This window comes from Chiloscyllium punctatum, chromosome 12 (genome assembly GCF_047496795.1).
Source record: "Chiloscyllium punctatum isolate Juve2018m chromosome 12, sChiPun1.3, whole genome shotgun sequence".
NCBI classification, from domain to species: Eukaryota; Metazoa; Chordata; class Chondrichthyes; order Orectolobiformes; family Hemiscylliidae; genus Chiloscyllium; species Chiloscyllium punctatum.
In genome coordinates, this window is record NC_092750.1 from 37,181,854 (window position 1) to 37,204,070 (window position 22,217).

Here is a 22,217-nt window from a genome sequence, read left to right on the forward strand (position 1 = left end):
CTTGTATCACAAATTTGGAATAAGTAACAGAGATGATTGGTGCAGGCAGAGTACTGGCTGTTACTTACATAGACTTTACTAAAGCATTTGACAAAGCCCTTCACGGTACGCTGGTCCAGAAGATTAAATCTCATGGGATTCCTGTGAGTTTGATACAAAATTGGTTTGGTCATACAAGATAGAGGGTAGTTGTGGAGGTGTGTTTTTTTCTGACTGGAGGTCTGTGACCAGCAGTGTTCTGCAAGGTTCAGTCCTAGGACTTCTGTTGCTTGTAATAATTAATTGAAATAAAGGTGAAAATATAGGTGTTCTGACTAGCACATTTGCAGATGATGTAAAAGTTACAGATAGTGAGGAAGGTTGCCAGAAGATACAGCAGAATATAGATCAGTCGGAAAGTTGGGCGGGGAGATGCCAGATGAAGTTTAATTCTGACAAGTGTGAGGTGTTACATGTCGAGAGGTCAAATGCAAGGGGAGAGCATACAGTAAATGGTAAGACCCTTAGGAGCATTGGCTATCCAGTGGAATCTTGGGTGCAAGTCCACAGCTATCTGAAAGTGTGACACAAGTGGATAATGTGCTAAAGAAGGCATACTTGTCTTCATTCATCAAGGCATTGAGTATAAAAGTTGGCAAGTCATATCACAGTTATATAAAATTTTATTTTGGAATATTGTGTGCAGTTCTGGTTGCCATACTATAGGAAGGATGTGGAGATTTGGAAAGGGTGCAAAAGAGATTTACCAGGGTGTAGCCTGGATTGGAGTGTATTAGCTATAAGAAGAGATTGGATAAACTTGGATTGTTTTTGTTATGGCATCTGAAGCTGTGGGGTGACCTGATAGAAGTACATAAAATTGTGAGAGGCATAGGTAAGTTGGATAGTTGGAAACTTTTCTCCAGGGTGGAAATGTCAAAAACTAGGCTGCTTAGGTTTACTGTCAATGGAGGAAAGTTTAAAGATGTGCAAGGCAAGTCTTCTACACAGTCAGTAGTAAGTGCCTGGAACGCACTGCTGGGGTAAGTGGCAGAAGTAGACATAACAGCAACATTTAAGAGATGTCTGGACAGACACATGATCAGGCAGTTAATTGAGGGATCTGAACCATGTGCAGGTAACATGAATTAGTTTAGAATGGCAACATGGTAAGTACAGACATGTTAGATTGAAGAGCCTGTACCTGTGCTTTACTGTTTTATGTTCTATTGTACTTAATTTAAAAATACCATTGCCACACAAGTATAGTTTTATGATAAAACAGAGATAAATAAGGTATGTTGCTATTTAATTTTGTGTGTGAATTTTTTTTACAAGTCCCTATCATATTTCAGGTGTCACAAAGTTGTAATGTAACTTGATGTCACACTCGAACATAGGTATAAGATAAAGTAAAGTCAACATTTAGAGAAACATCTCCAGAAACAGAGATAGATTTTAATTGAGTTCATGAGCCATTTTAAAAATAAAGATAAAAGCCAGACTGACATTGTATGGTTCTAAGGGTGTGGCAAAAGCCACATTGGATTTATCTAAAGGTGGCAGAGCAATTGTCCCTGCTGACCGAGTAGAGATGTAACAAATTGCATATCATTCCTCTTTAGCAACAAAGCAATACATTTGGTGTAAGGTTCCTATTTTACAAATTAATGTATCCTCCAGCTCACAATGAATGGAAGTATATAATACTCAAAGTTAAGGTTTTCATTTGCCCTGCTGATGAATTTCCTGGCAACTGTGTCGAATCCCAACTACACCAGTCTGAATTTAATCATTTCTTACTTCAGCCATCCTGTTAACATTGAATAAAAACTGCTAATTTGAATCAAATTAGTGACAGATTATGGACAGCTTCTGCAATGAATGTACCTTCATTGACAATTTCATTCTAATGGTCCAGTCTCCAAATGAGCTATCACCCAGACCTGAAAAGATTGTAATCCTGCATATTGTATCAATCTGTTCCCACAATCCAATGTATTTGTAATATTTTTAATATGATTTCAAAATAAAAATAGTGTAGTTTTTATAGCCTTGGAATATAAATCAGTTTATACTGGCCTGCAATGTTTTGTGGTTATGATGATGTATCAGTGCAAACATGATCTTATTTCTATAAGTACCCCTCCACAAGAATGTCATAAAGCCACAAACATACCAGTATTTATCAGTCAGAAATTCTCACACAAAGAATTGAATAAAAATCAGTCATGTTATGTACTCTGTGTTCTATATTTATTATGGAGATATGTGTGAAATAAAATATATTAATTTATTAATATATTCATTATATAAATTTATCTACTAAAAAGCTGCTTGTAACTTTATTTGACTAAGAATGTGAAATTGTTTTAATGCTTACTTTGTACAATTTGATTATGTCAGGAACTTCCTCAGAATCATTTTTTAAAAATTCCTTCCAGATGGTTCATAGCCAATTTAAAGATAGTTATTAACCAATTGTAAAATTCCAAAGAATGAAACCAATTTCCATTTTCTCTCAATGCAAAATTTGCACTGGACCCATCCAATTCTAGTCTATTCAATAACATGGAAATCCAATGGACAAAAATAATTCTCATTCTCTCCTATTCTGAGCATATTCCTTATAAAATATAACATTGCTTATCTGAGCATACAAATGTTCACATCTGTTTTGGTTAGTAATGCTCAATACTCTTAGTTAATCCAATGTTAAATCCCTGATGGTTACAAAGAGTATTTAGTTCCTAGTTATTGTATAAAAATATATATTTTGAAGAAACGGATAAGTAATTAAATAATGAAAATGTTATGCAAATAAATTTTTCAGTGAATTAAATTATTTTTCAGGTATCAATATGGGCACTAGCGTGCAATTTCTCGGCGAATTTATGTTACTCATGGTATGATCGACTTTAGAAAGTTTTGTTGAAATCACTGTGAACTCTCCAATGCTGATTTCTGATGCTAAGGGATAATCAACTTGCAATGGACTTATTTTGCAAAACTGAATAACCCAGAACTTTCCACTCTTCCCCACGTATTAACCTCTATCGACATTTGTTCGAATCTATTTGTACTATGGAATGTCCTTAATGCAATAACTTTCAACGTATTAACTTCAATTGACTTGGGAGAGCTGGCTTAATGGCACAACGAATGCATGATGTGGATTTGCGAGCAGCAGGGACAACCAAACTAGGTTCTCAAACTTTTATCAGGATATAATAATGTCGCTTGACTATATAGACAGAATAATCTTCACCGTAAAATTAGATTTCATAGCTGATTGTAAAAATAGTCACGTTCACACATGTATGAAATTTAACTCGTTTATTTATGTTATATGGAGATAAATCCAATTGAATCCGAAACACTATGTACATGTATTTTTAAAGTATCCTCCAATGTGAACATTCTTGAGGACATCTTTGTTGTACAATAAACAGATAGCACGTAAAGTAGGCTCAAATGAAACGATTTGGAAGAATGTAACGCCGTCTTTTTTCAGGCTAACTTCACCGGCGTCAGAAAGGAAACTCTCTTAAGTAAAACCAGACATGCCAATGACATAATGTTCCCAAGACAATCGCCCATGATACTTGCATATATGATCTATAGTTATAGGGCATTATTATTGCTTCTCACAGACAAACAATTTACTGATTGCAACTACAAATGCTGCACTGAGCAATTGTTGCACTCTGTTAAGAGAACTGCGAGCCGTGGGATCAGATTATACAAAATGATCCAAAAACTATTTAATAAATGTCACAACAATGATTTCTGAAGCGCCTGATTCTGACTCAGTCTTTTTTTTTAAAACGATGCCATACTGAATATATAGACGCATTGTTTAAGACTTCAGTGTTGTAAACACTACTTTCCCATATCTTCAATTTTTTTTAATTGGGGTAATTTATATACCTGAATAGATCTTTAAATAACAAGCCTGTCTAAGGGGATAATAAAAGTTGCGGTGTGTTCAAAAATCGGTATTGAAAGTGTTTCCACATTCAAATCGGTAGAGGTCAATTTCATTGCTAACTTTAAAGTCAGACCGCTTTTTAATATCTCTGGTGATTTTTTATAATTAAATATTAAACTTTAATTATCGCCTTCAGGGCTTTAACTGAACTTTGTAACTGCAACCATGCCAATCCATTTCCATGTAACACTCCACCATATCAGCAACTCTATGTTCCTAGACTGTAATAATTGAGCTGGCTCCATGCTGCCTTCTCCCCCTACTATGTATAAAGTGCCCCTCAGTCGTAATCCCGCGGTAAAAGCGCTTCTTCACGAGCTGCCAGATCCTGTACAGCACACACTGAGAATGGGGCCCTCAGCTTTGGGGCTTCCACTGAACATTACCCATCACCTAAAGAGGCAGGGGCCGCTTTCCACTCCACCCCCTTCCACTCTATCCTGTGTTTCAGTCACGGAATGTCAACAGCGACTCGCTTCCCAAGTCTTACGTTTCACCGACTACAATGTGATCAGTGAAAGCTTGTCGCCGTGCACTAGCTTTAAAACAAAACAAGGGATTGGGATCTAAGCAGAAGCAGCACATTTAATTCGCCAAAGTGGTGTCAGGCTGTACGCCGTGTCATGTTCTGCAAGTAAAACAAGCAGAACGCTCGATTGTTGGCCAGAACATCACTCAGGCTGTTAGCGAGGGGAAGGAATGTGAGTCAAACTGGGATGTGCTCTGGGCCATCCCTTAACTGACACCATATTTATCCCGAAACAGACAGATTCGGGACAATTCTGGGGAACCTCGTTTACTCAATCTATCCAACATCACCAACTCTGAATGATGCAGGGTTGTGCAGAGTTGGAGTGTTTCATTTGTTGATGAGGATCAAGTATATCACTAACACCAATAAACTGCAGGGGTTAGTATTTTTGGGAAATGCGGGGAAAGATGTTGGGGCTGGTTGTGGTGGGTGTACAGGACTCGATAACTAACCCAATTTGATTTAATTCAATTTTGCAACTCTCACTTCAAACATTCCGCTTATTCAGCTATAATCAGAGCTGGGGATATCGATTAGTAATGTTTAGTATTTCATTGTTGAAATATGATACATTAAAATTTGTGAACGAATTCAGAATTATACTGTACAGATAACCAGGGTTAATTGTATTTAGAACATCTTGATGATAGGATTTGAACAATTGAAGCTTGTAAAGTTGTAAAGTTTTGCTTCAACGGGATACAGGACAATGGAAGGAAGGGGTTAATGTTTTTTTTGGTCCTGTTAAATGAATGAACATAGCGATGGCATTACGTAATGTTTTAAAAGACAAGCAAGCGGTGGGGGATCAGAGTTTAAATCAGCTCCAGGTCCTTGTCGCTGTACACCGTTCTGTTTAAAACAGCGACGCTCTCTCCTTCAAGGCGGCTCAGAGCAGAAAGACTCCAGTTTACCAGTGGACCTGTGCAGCGCAGACAGAAGGAAACAGATAGTTTGTCAAATTTAGCTGCTCTCAGCGTTGGGGTAAGTTTACCACAGGAGTTAAGTTTCTGACTTTGTTTTTGGAAAACAATCCGTGGTTGGAACCGCCAGAGAATCGGCGGATTTCTGGTTCACTTCACATGGTGACATCATGATTTACAACAAGATGAGAACAAGTTAGAGGAAAGGTTTTCATTTCATAGAGAGAAGCGATTTACTGGGAAAGCTGAACCGGGCAGTGAATTGTGTATGTTGAGGGAATGAGTGAGTGATGCGGAATCTCATTTGGAGCGTGTGAAGGGAGAGGGAGGTGTATTGTCTTTGCAAAAGCATATAAACTTGCCTCCACTAGATGAGGAAATGAAATAGTATTAACTGGCTAGAACACAGCTTTGTAAAATCGGGGAAAGTAGCGCTGAGCCTCTGGGCACGTGTTTTGAGATGGCTGCATGTGTGCATCTGAATCCGGGAGATCTTTCACCTTATAGTGTAGTCGGCCATGCAATGTTTCACGCTGTATTCGGCCCAAATCTGTCAGAGATGTTTGTTTTGTTAATCAAGGTGATTACTCCGACGAATGTTGTTACATACAACAAGTGAAATATGCAATTTGTCAGGGTGGTGGTGGGAGCTGATTGAGAACATTTTATTTCGTAAAAGTTGTATCACCTTCCAAGTGAATGAACAGAAAACAACAAGCAACAACAGTAAGGTGACGCGAAAGACAGGGCTGCTCCCCATGTTTATGAACATGGATGTAAATGTTAAGGCAGTGATCGGAAAACGCGGTCTGGTTCTAAACTTCATAGATTAAATAACGAGAGGCTGGAGGTGGAACTGGGTCACTAGGTCATGCAGAGTCCTCGGTACAAATACGCCAGAGGTGCAGAAGTTCAATGGGGCTCTGTCCCTGAGCTAGAAGTCTCCTTCTTCAAAAACGTTGCTTCGAGGCTGGAACAAAAAGCAAACCTCAACCCGGTTTCTATGGCATGGGAAAACAGAAGTTAGAAACCTCCGACAAGAAGTGACTGCTGTCACTATTTGGATACTGGCGATCAGTTTATTGCATGAAGATGAGACCGTTCTAACATTGCAACTGGGAAAGGGGCTCCTGGTGGGGGTGGAATCGGTGCTTCTGTTAAAGCTGATGATGATATTCCGTTGACCCGGGACTTCCGATAGTCTTCGTCATCAATAGGAACTGCAGGGAGTTGCTGTGCAGTCAACCTGTAACCTCTCCACATCGGGCCAGCACCTAGCCAACAGGATGGTCTCAGTAAATTACACACCATGCTCAGAAAACACTTCGGAGGAAACCTCCTCCAAAATATATGGAATTCCCAACTCCTATTCGCAGACGTCCTGATAACATTCAAGAAGTTAAAAGTCACACAACACCAGGTTATAGTCCAACAGGTTTAGTTGGAAATATTAGTCGGGTAGCTGATGAAAGAACAGCGCTCCGAAAGGTAGTATTTCCAAATAAACCTGTTGGACTATAACCTGGGGTTGTGTTAATTTATCAGCACCGTCGTTTGTCACCGATAAAACGCGTTGTTTGTGAGCACGCTGTGAAAGCAGAACGAATCTTTAGATTTGATTTGTGATTTAAGGAATATGATCTTGACGTTAAGATTCACTGTTCAAATTCGAGAATGCCGCCGTAACCATTTTTCATTCTGCTTCTCAAAGTGTGCATTTCGCTCGCTGTCACCAGCTCTGGCTCGGCCGTCTATCATCTTCTTTCCCGTCCTTTGCTGGATCTCTGTCCTCTCATTCCCCTGTGATTGAGTTATGGTTGTTTGGTGTCGCCCTTAGACTTAACTAGTGAGTGGGTCCGACAGGTGTGTTATTTCTGTGTTGACTCTCTTTTGTCTCCTACTTGTCCCGTTCTTCCATGAATCAATGTATTTGCAGTTCTGGTCCACGTGATTAAATCAGTTTAGTTTAAATAGTATGCAAACTACATTGCTATCGCCTCAGTTGGTTCGCTCCTGATCAAAGGTCAGCAAGGGGGGGGGGATGGGAGGGGAGCAGATCTGTTTCCGGCCCATAGTAGGGCTGGGCGGGGTCTGGTGAACACATGAAACAGTAGGCCGAGGAGCAGAAGGAGGCATTGGCTGAAGAAAGCTTGAGACGCCAAGGAAATGGTTAAGCCTCTCTCAGATTACAAAATAAAAATTCCATTTACTACTTTAGAAAACAAGAATGTTATGTATTAATACACCGAAACATGGTACATGCTTTGTTTATGTAAACAAACTTAACATTTATATAAAATCTCACTGAATACATGTGGAATCTTGCAACTTTGCTAACAATAACTTTTAGGCAGGATGGCTGGCATGTAGATCAGGCACAAGAAGAACACAACAGAATGTAGGAAGTGGTGCACCTTGATAAAAGTCTTAAATGAAACACTAGGATTCATTTCCAGAAGGATAGAATTGAAAAGGAGAAAGATTGTCAAACTTGCATAGATGAGATTACAAACAGGATGGAAACAGGCCCTTCGGCCCAACAATTACACACCGACCCTCAGAAGAGTGACCCACCCAGACCCATTTCCCTCTGACTAATGCACCTAACACTGTGGACAATTTTTAGCATAGCCAATTCACCTGACCTGCACATCTTTGGACTGTGGGAGGAAACCAGCGCACCCAGAGAAAACCCATGCAGATATGGGGAGAATGTGCAAACTCTACACAGAAAGTTTGATGTACATATTGCCTGCTCCAACACCAAATAAGCTTTAGAAAATATCCAGGAGTTCCAAGCTGAGTTTAAATTGATTTTGAAACGATGTTCTTTGCTGCAAGATGGAGTGTGCCTCTAGAGATAGATAAGGCCCTTTTGGATTTTGAATCCAACTTTAAACATTAACTGAGTTTGCAGGGGTTACAGTAAAATTCAAACTTCAAGGCAGTTTTGAGTTGAAAACCAAAACCAGAAAGCAGGAGAAAACAGTGCATTATGTTCAAAGGAGGCAGAGGAATGGAACTTGGAATGAAGAGTTTGGAGATAAAGGAAAATGGGGGTCCAAGGGTGAGAGGGAAACAGATTGAATAAAGGTCAGAGGTTTGTGGATTTTCAAAAAGGGGATTCAGACATTCAGGGGAAGACGATAATTTTGGCCCTCGGCTGGTTAGGAGAGAATGGGATTTGATCTTAAGGTTTCGGAAGATGGGCCAGATGGGGGTCGGTGGGGGGGGTGGGGGGGGGTGGAGAGGGGAACGGAAAGGAAACATTTTCCTGCAGAGCCGGGAGCAATGTGAGTTTATGTGAGTAGGAACAACACCAAGAGAAGACCGGTCAGTAAAGGCTGACCGAAACCTGTGTTTGTGAGTAAATAATAAAATGCTGTTTTCACTGTTGATCGAATGGGCAAAATTTGCTCAGAGACTGAAGATCCTTGTGGAAAAACCAAAAGGGCAGGGAAAAGGAAGGCTTTTGAACTGACAGTTCCTGGAATGCTTTATTACGTGTGAATTTTGAGACTAAGATTAAAACATTTAAAGGAAGTTTCTCAAGTACTTAAAAATTAGGAATATACAATCCTGGGAATGAATAGGTTTACAAGACAGAAAACTAACAGTGGCACAGGAAACAAGTCTAAATAGCTTTCCCCTATGATGTAACTTTGATCAAATCTTGTTTTTTTGTTCCAAGCCCAGGAATTGTTTTTGCCTTAATACATTGCAACAACAATAATGCTATGTGCTATTCAAAGTAATTGCCCCAAAACTTGAACCCACTACCCTTTGATCTCTTGGTTAGATTTAGAACTGATTGATTGAACTGGCTTATTTTGTGTGAAATCCAGCCAAAGTTTGGGTCTAACTGAGGTTCCATCAGAGTTGTCACCTTCACAGAGTCCGAACCACAATCCCAACATTCTGCTGTCACTGTATTTTGTTAATGTAATGGTGCCATTTGCTCTATTCTAATTATGTCACTGATGGAAGAGTCAAGTAAGATTAGGTTATTGTGAGGCAGTTTCTTTTTTCTGTCTGTGTGCTGCATTTAGTTTCAAAGTCCATCTTCTAGCTAATTTTCATTGACAGAATAGTTTAGGCATTTAAAAAGGTTATTGACTGTTTTCAAACAATTGATTGTAGTCTATTAGAGTACAGTTCCCACTGTAGCTTTTAAAAATCTTTAGTATATCTTCCACTAGTTCCCTTCTCTATCTATATATACAGATATATAACACATCACATTCAGAAGGTAACTAATAACATTCTGCATCTGGCCACCAGAAAGCAATCCAGAGTAAACTTGTCAAACATTTCATTTCTTCGCTATCCAGATTATTTGGAGCTGAATATCCCATGATGTAATGGTCGCAGGCAGAGAAAAACAGGGATCATGACTAATTGGACAGCATTTTGAGAGTTAGCACAGGTAGAAGAGCGAAGTTGTCTCCCACTGTGTTGCTAGATTATTATTTTATATTTGTACATCATGAGATTAATAAACCTACAATATTATTGAATGAATCCAAACGTTTGTATAAAATGTTGTTCCTTTGAATTAGATTTTGCTCAATAAAATCAAAGATTGGTGAAAGAATTTCAGATCAATTAACACAATATCGAGTGTTCCTTGTCAGCCTCTTTGCAAATCATGAGAAGCTAAATCGGTAATTTACATCTCTGTTCAGTGAAATATGTCCAGTTTGTTTGGAGAAATAACTGTTTTAAAAGTTCAAAACTTAGAAAGGTTACAGCACAAAACAAGGCCTTTCAGCCCACCATGTCTGTACTAGCTGAATAAATTAGCCACCTATTCTAATCCTATTTACCAGCTCCTAGTCTTGCAGGTTACTATGTATCAGCTGCAGATCCAGCTTTGCTTTAAATGAGTTAAGGATTTTTGCCTCAATGACTAAACTGAGCAGTGAATTACAGACACCCACAACCCAGTGGGGGAAAAATGTTTTCATCATGACCCCTCTAATTCTTCCACCAATCATCTTAAATTTATCACTTTGGAAATTGACCTTTTCAGTAGGGGAAACTGGTCTTCCCTGTTCATATTGAATCCCATTTGGCATGTTTGCACACACTCAGCCAAATCATTGATACCTTCCCGCTGTTGGCGATCATCCTCTCTACTATCCACTACACAGCTGGCAATTGTGCTATCTAAAATAATTCTCAGTTATGTCCCTGATATTCAAGTCTAATTCATTAGTGTACAGTATATCATAAACAGCAAGGGACCAAATACTGAGACCTGTGTAACACTATTGGAAACTGCTTTCAATTTACAAAAATCCATCATTTGTTTCCTGTTACTTAATCACTTTTGGATCCAACTTGCCACTTGCTCATGGGTTTTAATTGTCTGACCACTTGGCCATGTGGGACCAAATATCTGTCTACATGAATTTAGTGAATGTTCCAATGCACTATCCTTTGTGTTACTGCCTCAAAAATGAAATCAAGTTGGTAATTCGAACCTTCCATTGGCAAAACCATACTGCCTATCCCTGATTAATCCATCCCTTTTGTTCTGATCCTAATTGGTTATTACTGGAAAATGTCAGATCCTAGCCTTAAACTTGCTTTGAGAGATTTTTTTTTGTTTTAGCAAAGGTGTCTCTCATTGAAACATAAGCATGCAATGTTGCTGATTTTACTTTAATATTAAAAAAATTATACCTTGGGTATTGTATACAATTTTCATTCCCTTGCTTGAGGAGAGATGGAGTTGTATTAAAGGCAGTTCAAAAGAGGTTCACTAGATTGATTCCAGAGATGAGGCCTTTGTCTAATGAAGAGAGATTGACAAGGTTAGGCCTATACTGTCTGGAATTTAGAAGAATAAGGGAAGGTCTAACTGAAGAATATAGGATGTTAAAGGAGATTGACAAAGTGGATGTAAAAAGGATATTTCCTTGTATGGAGCAGTCTAAAATGAGTGGTCATAACTTTAAGATAAGGTGGAACAAATTTAAGGCAGAGATGAGGGGAAATTATTTCACACAAGGAATAATGTGGCATGGTGGCACAGTGGTCAGCACTGCTGCCTCACAGTGCCAGAGACCTGGGTTCAATTCCCGACTCAGGCGACTGACTGTGTGGAGTTTGCACGTTCTCCCCGTGTCTGCGTGGGTGTCCTCCGGGTGCTCTGGTTTCCGCCCACAGTCCAAAGATGTGCAGGTCAGGTGAATTGGCCATGCTAAATTGCCTGTAGTGTTAGGTAAGGGGTAAATGTAGGGGTATGGGTGGGTTGCGCTTCGGCGGGTCGGTGTGGACTTGTTGGGCCGAAGGGCCTGTTTCCACACTGTAATGTAATCTAATCTAATGAATCTAAAATTCACTAACCCAGAGCGTGGTGGATGCTGAGACTTTGAGCAAATTTAAGGGAGAGATAGACAGATTTTAATTCAGGATGAATTAAAAGGATATGTGGAGCGGGCAGGAAAGTCGAGTTGAGGCCAAGATGTGAGCAGCTATGATTGTATTAAATGGCAGAGTGGGCTGAGGGGCTAAATTACATACACCTGCTCCTACTTTAGATTCCCTACAGTATGGAAACAGGTCCTTCAGCCCAACAAGTCCACATTGACCCTCCAAAGAGAAACCCACCCAGACTCACCTCCCCACCCCATATTTGCCCATGACTAATATAGCTAACACTATGGGTAATTTAGCATGGTTAATTCACCTGACCAGCACATCTTTGGATTATGGGAGGAAACGCAAGCAGACACAGGGAGAATGTGCAAACTCCACACAGGCAGTTGCCCGAGGCTGGAATTGAACCCAGGTTTCTGGCGCTGTGAGGTGGCAGTGCTAACCACTGTGCCACTCCTAGTTCTTGTTAGCCAAAATAAATGACGATGAAAGAAAACAAGCCAAACTATTTGTATAAAACATACATTCAAATGTTTCTTACACACAGCAGAATTTGTATTACAAGGTTCTGAATGCAGCCTTCCTTTCGTCGTACACATCTAGCTGCCTTGGGAAAGCAGCTAATATAATCAAAAACCTCTCCCACCCCAGCTATACTCTCTTCCACCCTCTTCCATTGGGAAGATACACATACCAACAGATTTAAGAATAGCTTCTTCCCTGCTGTTGTCAGACTTATGAATGGACCTTTCATATTAGAAGAAAGTGGGGACTGCAGATGCTGGAGATCAGATTCAAAAAGTGTGGCGCTAGCAAAGCACAGCAGGTCAGGCAGCATCCGAGGAGCAGGAGAGTCGACGTTTTGAGCATAAGTTCCACGTTTCTGGTGAAGAGCTTATGCTTGAAACATCGACTCTCCTGCTCCTCGGATGCTGCCTGACCTACTGTGCTTTTCCAGCACCACACTATTAGAGAGTCGATCTTTCTCTGCACTTTCTCTGTAGCAGTAACACCATATTCTGTTCCGTTACCCTGGTGTACTTACATAAGGTATGATTTGTCTGGTTAGCATACAAAACAATACTTTCCACTGTATTTCGGTACATGTGACTAATAAATCAAATCAAGTATAATCCCACTAATCCCGAAATATTCCTTTACAAATTCACAACAAAAAGGATACCCTTGTACAGTACATAAAGCACCCCTTTTTCAATACTCAAACCATTGGGGGGGAAAAAACACTTTCCTAGCACCTGAAAGTAACTAATTCCTACACTAGAGTCTCTGATAGATATACTATAGCTAGGAATAAACTGAGTTTAAACTCAGCTTCAAGTCCTCTTCAGGATTTTATCCCAACACTTACTGTTTGGGACTATCACCAACTCCTTTTTCTAAGGTAATTTTTTTTTGCTATATCCTTCCCATCTCTGGAGCATTGGATTATACAACCATTTTCATCCAAGGATCTCAAGGCAGTTGAAAACCACAATAAGACTGAAAAAAACCTCTCTCTCTGAGCTATGTATATTGTCCTTCAGCTTCAAAAACACCTGATCTTCTAAACTAGAGTTTGTTTATCTTGTTTGATTCTAAAACCCTACAGAAGTATGCAAAACCCCATTCTTCTAAAGCTAGTGCTCAAAAAACGATTTTAAAAGAAATCACTGAGGCTACAGAAAGATATACAATTATTTATTAATTCCAGACACCCAGAAAATCCATATGTTACCAACTCAAAAAACCAAACTTAGTATAAATTATACTAGAAATATGTGCGAATCATATAGTCTGCATTACACTTTCCAAATAACAATTAATCCTATCCCTCAACACTGAAACTAGTAATTTGCCCATCACCAAGGTCTGATATAATTATCCCTCACACCCTTTTTAAATGATGGTACAACGTTGACATACATTATTTCTCTCGTGAAACGTCTTTCTAGATTTCTTTGTGAATTTCCCCTGGGTGTCTTTTTCAGTTTACTCATTGTTTTGTCTTTGTTTCTTTCATGATAAATATTTTCTGCTGTTAGCTCAAAATCATTACATATTGAAATAAATTATACAACTTGCCAATGATAGCAATTAAATTGACAACCTCTAGATTGCCAGATCATGATGATACCCAAGACATAATTCTTGTCAAAACTGTAGTTTAGAGCTAAAGAAAAACATACGGCTAAATGAATATTAAGATGATTTAGTGTCCTACTAAAAATGACATTTGTTAAGAGAGGAAAGTACAAAAAGAATATAAACATTGCTTTATATTTAAATAGATGCTTGCACTTTTATTAACCTACATTCTGAAGCAAACGTTTATCCTTGTGACTGCAAATATTTTTGCATTTAGCATCAAACAGCTTACTGATGACAAATTGTTCAAGTATTAGTTAATTTAAAAGAATAAAAACAAAGGTTATGGAAGATTTTTACAAATAGTGATGTACTGCATAATTATTTTTCTTTACTACGTGAAATCTGATACTTTAATGTCAGAACGTAAAACCTCACCCTAGGCAGCTGCTCTAGAAACCAATAATGTCTTTTACTGTGATTTTAAAATATTTCTACTTAATCATGCGTACAATACACATGCTGACAAGCTGCAGGAGGGTAGACCACAGTTATGAAGCCCCATACCAAAGCTATTTGCACTAAAAATATCTTTATTCCAAACGTAAATCTATAGTCACTTCTTATGCAATTGCTTAACTATTAAAGCAAACGTTAAAATGTTCATCCGTATAACTCCTCCAAGAATTTTCGACTTTTGTCATTATGATGAAATTGTTATTCGACTTCTGGTGTGCTAACAGCTGTCCAGTTAGATTTTAAGGTACAGTACACCAGGATACCAGTAGAGGGTAGCAGTGCAATAAACTAAAAGACAATTGTTCCCCACCCTAGTTACTGATGACACGACGAATTTGTTAGTGTCAACATTACAAAACAACATTATGTTGGGTAAGCATATAAATCTCTCTTGATGCAGTAACAGACAACGTGTTAATTAAGCTGCGTCTTATACCTCACCTCATTATCACTGTACAAACACGCCTGTATAAGTTCCTAACTATTTGATCTGATCACGCCTCTGCAAACAAATGAAGTTCCACATGGTTACCGAAAAAGTTTCGAATCAGGACATGCACTGTTCGTTTTCTATAGCTTTCCACCTTCAATGTCGCATTTGTTATTTTATTAAAAATAAGCAACTAAAAATGTTTTCACATTTATTCCCAGAAGTGGGGATACAATTCGCGCTTCAGCCGCGCCCATTCCTACTGAAACTTTGTGGGAACTGGCTCCCTCCGCCTTTAAATGATTTCAGGGTGTAGTCCAGCGTGAGGACCTACTCACTGACTGACTGTATTTCAGCACAGAGCTCAACGGATATTAGGCTAACATGAGTTTAGGAGACCCTCCCCCACCCCCTTACAGAGTCGTAGAGTTGTACTGTACGGAAACAGACCCTTCAATCCAAAGTCGACCAGGTATCCTAAATTAAAACGTAGTCCCATTTCCACAATTTGGCCCATATCCCTCTGAAACTTTTCTATTCATATACCCATCCAGATGCCTTTTCAATATTGTAATTGTACCAGCCTTCACCACTTCCTCTGGCAGCTCATTCCATCCATGCACCACCCTTTGCATGAAAAAGTTACCCCTTTAGGTGCCTTTTAATTCTTTCCCCTATCACCTTGAACCTATGCCCTCTAGTTTTGGACTCCCCTACCCTGGAAAAAAGACCTTGGCTATTCACCCATGCCCCTCATGATTTTATAAACTTCTATAAGATCACCCCTCAACCACCGACATTCCAGGGTAAACAGCCCCAGCCGATTCAGCCTTTCCCTACAGCTCAAACCCTCCAACCCTGGCAACATCCTTGTAGAGCTTGTCTGCACACAGTAGGGAGACTAGAATTTAACACAATACTCCAAAAGTGGTCTGACCGATGTCCTGCACAGCCACAACATGACATTCCAACTCCTATACTCAATGTATTGGCCAATGAAGGCAGATGTACCAAATACTTTCTTCGCTATGATGTCTACTTGTGACTCCACCTTCAAAGATCTATGAACGTGTACCCTAGGGTCTCTTTGTTTGGCACTATTCCTCCATCATTAAAGACCCGCCCTGATTTGTCTTACCAAAATGCAACACCTTACATTAATTTTCTAATACATCTTATGCATTTAAGAAAAAGCTTTTCTTTTATCTTGAATGGGATGTTGGTAAGACCAGTATTTACTGTAGGTCCCTAATTGCTGTTAAGAAAGTGATGGTTATCCTACCCTCTTGAATTACTGGGATGTTTCTGGTGCAGGTACTTTCACAGTGCTCATAGGGAAGGAGTTGCTGCAGCAGAGAAGGGATGACTATTTATTTCTGATTAGAATGGTGAATGGCTTGGAGTGTAATTTTCATTTGTCTGTTGCCATTGTCCTTCTAGAAGGCAGAGGCCATGGATCACAAGGTGCTAGAGCCTTGCTGAGTTGCTGCAGCTCATCTTCTAGATGATACACACTGCTGCCTCTATAGTGAATGGGGCTCTAATTAAGTGGGTGGTTTTGTCATGGATGGTTTCAAGTCTCTTGAGTGTTGTTGGAGCTGCAGCACACTTATGAATTGTCCTGTCGATGGGTGTAAAAGTTGAGGAGACAGGAGGTGAATTGCTTGCTGCAGAATTCCAAGCCACAGACCTGCTCTTGTAGCCACAGTATGAATATTGCCAGCTGAGTCTAGGAATTCATATCGCAGGACATCGCTTAGGTATAACAATAAATCCGAGTCAATCTCCGAGCTTTCAAGCTTGGTTCCAATACATAGGGAAAGACAACTTAGGGCTATTTCAACATTTGCGGCAACAGTCAAATGCCTTCTGATAGGTGAGCCTGGTGCAAAGCCATTGATTTTATCCATCCTTATAACATTGACTTCATATGCTGGCTTTAGAATTCAGGACATGCAATACTCTAATCTGTTATACCTTTTTTCTGAATGCTCATCTGTTGAGGCGATGGGAGAATTTATCATGATATGGCTAATTCAGTTCAGTTTCTGGTCAATGGTAGCCCCTAGAATATTGATATTGGGGGAGTCAGTTGTGGTAATGCCTTTGAATATCTAAGAGATGTTTAGGTTCTCTCTTATTGGAGATGGCCATTACCTGGTATTTCTATGACATGCAATTTATTTGCCATTTATCAGCTGCACTGAAGTAAATGTGACTGCTGCTATCAATGCTTCCATTGAAGAGAAGAGAAATACAGCACCTTGTCCATGGGAGGAACCCATTGTTTGTGGGTCACTGGAGGCTTTGCTCATGGAGTTCAATATAGAGTCTTAGAAATGTCCAGCACAGAAACAGACCCTTTGGTCCAACTTGATCATGCTGACCAGATATCCCAACCTAATCTAGTCCCATTTTCCAGCACTTGGCCCATATCCCTCAACACCCTTCCTATTCATATAGCCATCCAGATGCCTCTTAAATGCTGTAATTGTACCAGCCTCCCACCCTTCCTCTGGTAGCTCATTCCAAACACGCACCACCTGTAAGAAAAAGTTGCTCCTTAGGTCCCTTTTAAATTTTTCCCTTCTCACCCTAAACCTATGCTCTCTATTTCTGGACTTTCCGAACCTTAGCTATTCACCCTGTCCTTCCCCTTCATGATTATAAATCTCCATAAGGTCATCCCTCAGCCTTCAACGTTCCAGTAAAAGTAGCCCCAGCCTATTCAGCCTTTCCTTATAGATCAAAACCCTCCAACTCTGGCAACATCCTTGAAAATCTTTTCTGAACACTTCCAAATTTCACAACTTGATAGACACATGAATGGAAGGTGAACAGAGGGATAGAAACCACATATGGGCAATAGGTAGTGGGTCTAAATAAAGACTGGGACTTAGTGCAGGCTTGGTTGGCTGAAGGGCCTGTTCCTGCTGTATTGAATTGTATCGTCTTGTATTGCATCTTTTCTGAAATAGGGGACCAAAACCATTCACAATACTCCAATATGGTCTTGCCAGCACCATATACAGTTGCAGTAAGACTTTCCCTACTCTTTTATAATCCAACTCCCTTGAAACAAGGGCCAACATTCCCTTAGTCTTCCTGATTAACTGTGTGCTAGCTTTCTGTGTTTCATGCCAAAGTAACTCTAAGTCCCTTTGTATTGCAGCTTTCTATGTTTTTCTCCATTTAAATAATATTCTATTCTTTGTTCTCCACTCCAAAATGAACAGCTTCACATTTTCACAAATTAAACACCATTTGCCAACTTTTTGACCATTTACTTAACCTATCAATCTTTTTTTCTGTAAGCTGTTCATATCCCTCTCACAACCTGTCCTTCCACCTATTTTTGTGTTGTCTGCAAATGTGCCTACAATACTTTCACTTCCTTCCTCCAAGTCATTGATATATAGCAAACAGTTGCAATTCCCAGCACTGATCCATGTGGAACCCCACAGGTCACAGGTCACCAATCTGGAAAAGAACCACTTATCCTGATTCGCTGTTTCCTGTCCATTAGCAAATTCTCTATTCATGCCAATATACTGTATCCAGCACCCACGGACTTTTATCTTGTGTCTTATTCTTTTGTGAGGTATCTTGTCAAATGCTTTCTGGAAGTCCAAATACACACCTGTTGGTTCCCCTCTTTTCACTCTGGTTGGGACTTCCTTAAAAAAAAACTCCAATAAATTAGTCAGATACATTTCCCTTTTATGAAACCATACTGACTTTGCTTGATTAGATTATGATTTTTCAAATATTCTGATACCACTTCCTTAATTGATTCCAATATCTTTCCAACAATAGATGTTAGGCTAATCAGCCCATAATTACCAACGTTTTGCTTCCCTTTTTGAATAAGGGTGTCAAATTGCTGATTTTCCAATCTTCTAGTACTTCTCCAGAAGCCAATGATTTTACCAATGCATCTACTGTCTCTGTAGCTAGCTGTTTTACTATCATGGGATGCAAACCATCAGGGCCACGAGATTTATCTGTCTTTAGTCCCCGTTAGTTTGTCCAATATTACAAATGGTGATGGTGATGGCACTTATTCCTTCCCCCACATTCATTAGCATTAATAGGATATTCAAAGTGTTTTCCACCATAAAGATTATTGAAAAATATCTGCAAAAATCCTCTGCCATTTCCTGTTCCCTAGAACTATCTCGCCAGATTCATTTTCTAAGAAGCCTATATTCACTTTGACCTCTCTCTTCCTTTATTCATATATTTTAAAGGAAGTTTTATTGTCAGTTTTTATATTCCTAGCTAAGTTAACAGGCATTAACTGCCAGGGCATATTGTGCATGGTCACACACTCACTGCACAATGATGGAATGATAATCCCTGCAGTTGCTATCCTCTCCCCAGTGAACAGACTGCAGATGCATGTGCTTGAAGTCAATAGATCCCTGACCCATTGTGAATCTCACTGGCTTCGCAAATCCAGACATTGACTTATCATCTTTCATCTCCTTGCAAAAAGAACATAATGTAATCACCTGCTCTGGCCTTCGGTCATAGAGTCATACAGCACTTTCGCTCCAATTTGTCCTTGCTGACCAAGTTTTCCAAACGAGTCCCGCTAGCCTGCATTTGGCCCATATCCCTCTAACCTTTTCCTATTCATGTACCTATCCATAAGTCTTCTAAATGTTGTAACTGTACTTGCATCAACCACATTCTCTGCCAGTTCATTTTACATACAAGCCAGATGTTAAAAAAACTGCCTGTCAGGTCACATATAAATCTTTCTCCTCTTACCTTAAGTATATGCCCCCTAGTTTTGAACTCCCCCACTCTATGGAAAACACCTTTGCTATTCTCCTTATCGAAGTAACAAAGAAGATTGAGGGCAGAGCAGTAGATGCGATGTATATGGACTTCAGTAAGGCGTTCGACAAGGTTCCCCATAGGAGACTGGTTAGCAAGGTTAGATCTCACGGAATACAGGGAGAACTAGCCATTTGGATACAGAACTGGCTCAAAGGTAGAAGACAGAGGGTGGTGGTGGAGGGTTGTTTTTCAGACTGGAGGCCTGTGACCAGTGGAGTGCCACAAGGATCGGTGCTGGGTCCTCTACTTTTTGTCATTTACATAAATGATTTGGATGTGAGCATAAGAGGTACAGTTAGTAAGTTTGCAGATGACACCAAAATTGGAGACGTAGTGGACAGCGAAGAGGGTTACCTCCGATTACAACAGGATCTGGACCAGATGGGCCAATGGGCTGAGAAGTGGTTAGTGGAATTTAATTCAGATAAATGCAAGGTGCTGCATTTTGGGAAAGCAAATCTTAGCAGGATTTATACACGAAATGGTAAGGTCCTAAGGAGTGTTGCTGAACAAAGAGACCTTGGAGTGCAGGTTCATAGCTCCTTGAAAGTGGAGTCGCAGGTAGATAGGATAGTGAAGAAGGCATTTGGTATGCTTTCCTTTATTGGTCAGAGTATTGAGTACAGGAGTTGGGAGGTCATGTTGCGGCTGTATAGGACATTGGTTGGGCCACTGTTGGAATATTGCGTGCAATTCTGGTCTCCTTCCTATCGGAAAGATGTTGTGAAACTTGAAAGGGTTCAGAAAAGATTTACAAGGATGTTGCTAGGGCTGGAGGATTTGAGCTATGGGGAGAGGCTGTACAGGCTGGGGCTGTTTTCCCTAGAGCGTCAGAGGCTGAGGGGTGACCTTATAGAGGTTTACAAAATTTTGAGGGGCATGGATAGGATAAATAGGCAAAATCTTTTCCCTGGGTTGGGGGAGTCCAGAACTAGACGGCATAGGTTTAGGTTGAGAGGAAAGACATAAAAGGGACCTAAGGGGCAACTTTTTCACACAGAGGGTGGTGCATGTATGGAATGAGCTGCCAGAGGAAGTGGTGGAGACTGGTACAATTGCAACTTTAAAAAGGCATTTGGATGGGTATATGAATAGGAAGGGTTTGGAGGGATATGGGCCGGGTGCTGGCAGGTGGGACTAGATTGGGTTGGGATATCTGGTCGGCATGGACGGGTTGGACCGAAGGGTCTGTTTCCATGCTGTACATCTCTATGATTCTATAACTATGTACCTGAACCCCTGGGTCTCTCTGTTCGACCATTGAGAGTCCTACCATTAACTGTATAGGTCCTGCCCTTGTTTGTTTTACCAAAATGCAATTCCTTGCATTTATCCAAATTAAACTCTGGCCACTTCTCAGCCCGTTAGCCCAATTGATTAAGATCCCTTTGTTATTTTAGATAGCCTTCTTCACTGTCCACTATACCACTAATTTTGGTGTCATCCACAAACTTACTAACCATGCCTCAAATTCTCATCCAAATTTTTCATATTAATGACAAACAAAAGTGGACCCAGCACCGATCCCTGAGGAACACCACTGGTCACAGGCATCCTGACCAAAAATCAACCATTCACCAACACCCTCTGCTTCCTACAATAAAGACAATTTTGTATTCAATTTGCAAGCTCTCCCTGAATCCCAGTGATCTACATTTACTAGAACATAAGAAGTAGGAGCAGGAATAGGCCAGCTGGCCCTTTGAGCCCACTCCGCCAGTGAATAGGACCATGGCTGATCTTTCATGGCCTCCGCTCCACTTACCCACCCTCCCACCATAACCCTCCCTTCCTTTACAGTTCAAAAAATTATTTATCTTAGCTTTAGAAACATTCAGTGAGGAAGCCTCAACTACTTCACTGGACAGGGAATTCCACAGACTCACAACTCTTCAGGTGAAGTAGTACCTCCTCAATTCAGTCCCAAATCTGCTCCGCTTATTTTTGAGGCTATGCCCTTTTGTTCTACTTTCACCCATTAGTGGAAACAGCCTTCCTGCTTCTACCTAATCTATTCCCTTCATAATTTTATATGTAATTACACTAATTAGCCTGAAGGTTTTACTAACGTCCATATAGACAACGTCTACCACTCTGCCTTCATCAATCTTTTTTGTTACATCCTCAAAAACCTCAACCAAGTTTGTGAAACATGATTTCCATGCTCACTACCTAATCAGTCCTGGTTGTCACCTCTTGGCTTTATTAATGGACAATGTGCTGAAAAATGGACTAGAATTATAATTTCACTGTGTATGGTTCCTGACACCACCATTCTTTCCAAGATGTGAGGCATCAGTCATGTTGAAGGACATGATGCAGTCTGTAACCATCGCCTGGAAAAACCTGAGTTGCTTCAGGCATGTTTCTGCTTCAAATTAACAATAATTTCTACTATCAACTGGAAACAATTACGCATGCACACTTAGCCCACACTGAGTATGGTATCTTATGCAACTGTTTCTGATGTCTTTCTGGAAAGTGACAGGAGTTACAATGTCTCTGAAACTCAAGGTAAAAGTT

The 22,217-nt window shown here is 40.0% G+C and overlaps 1 protein-coding gene across 4 annotated transcripts in view; it reads left to right on the forward strand.

Moving 5' to 3' along the window:
- The first annotated feature begins 5,317 nt into the window (after positions 1–5,317).
- The window catches only part of flnba (filamin B a), a 148,314-nt gene continuing 131,414 nt past the window's right edge, over positions 5,318–22,217 (forward strand). For all 4 annotated transcript variants that reach the window (XM_072582384.1, XM_072582385.1, XM_072582386.1 and 1 more), the window contains exon 1: positions 5,318–5,486. The gene's annotated coding sequence lies outside the window, so the exon portion shown is untranslated. The remainder of the gene's footprint in view (positions 5,487–22,217) is intronic.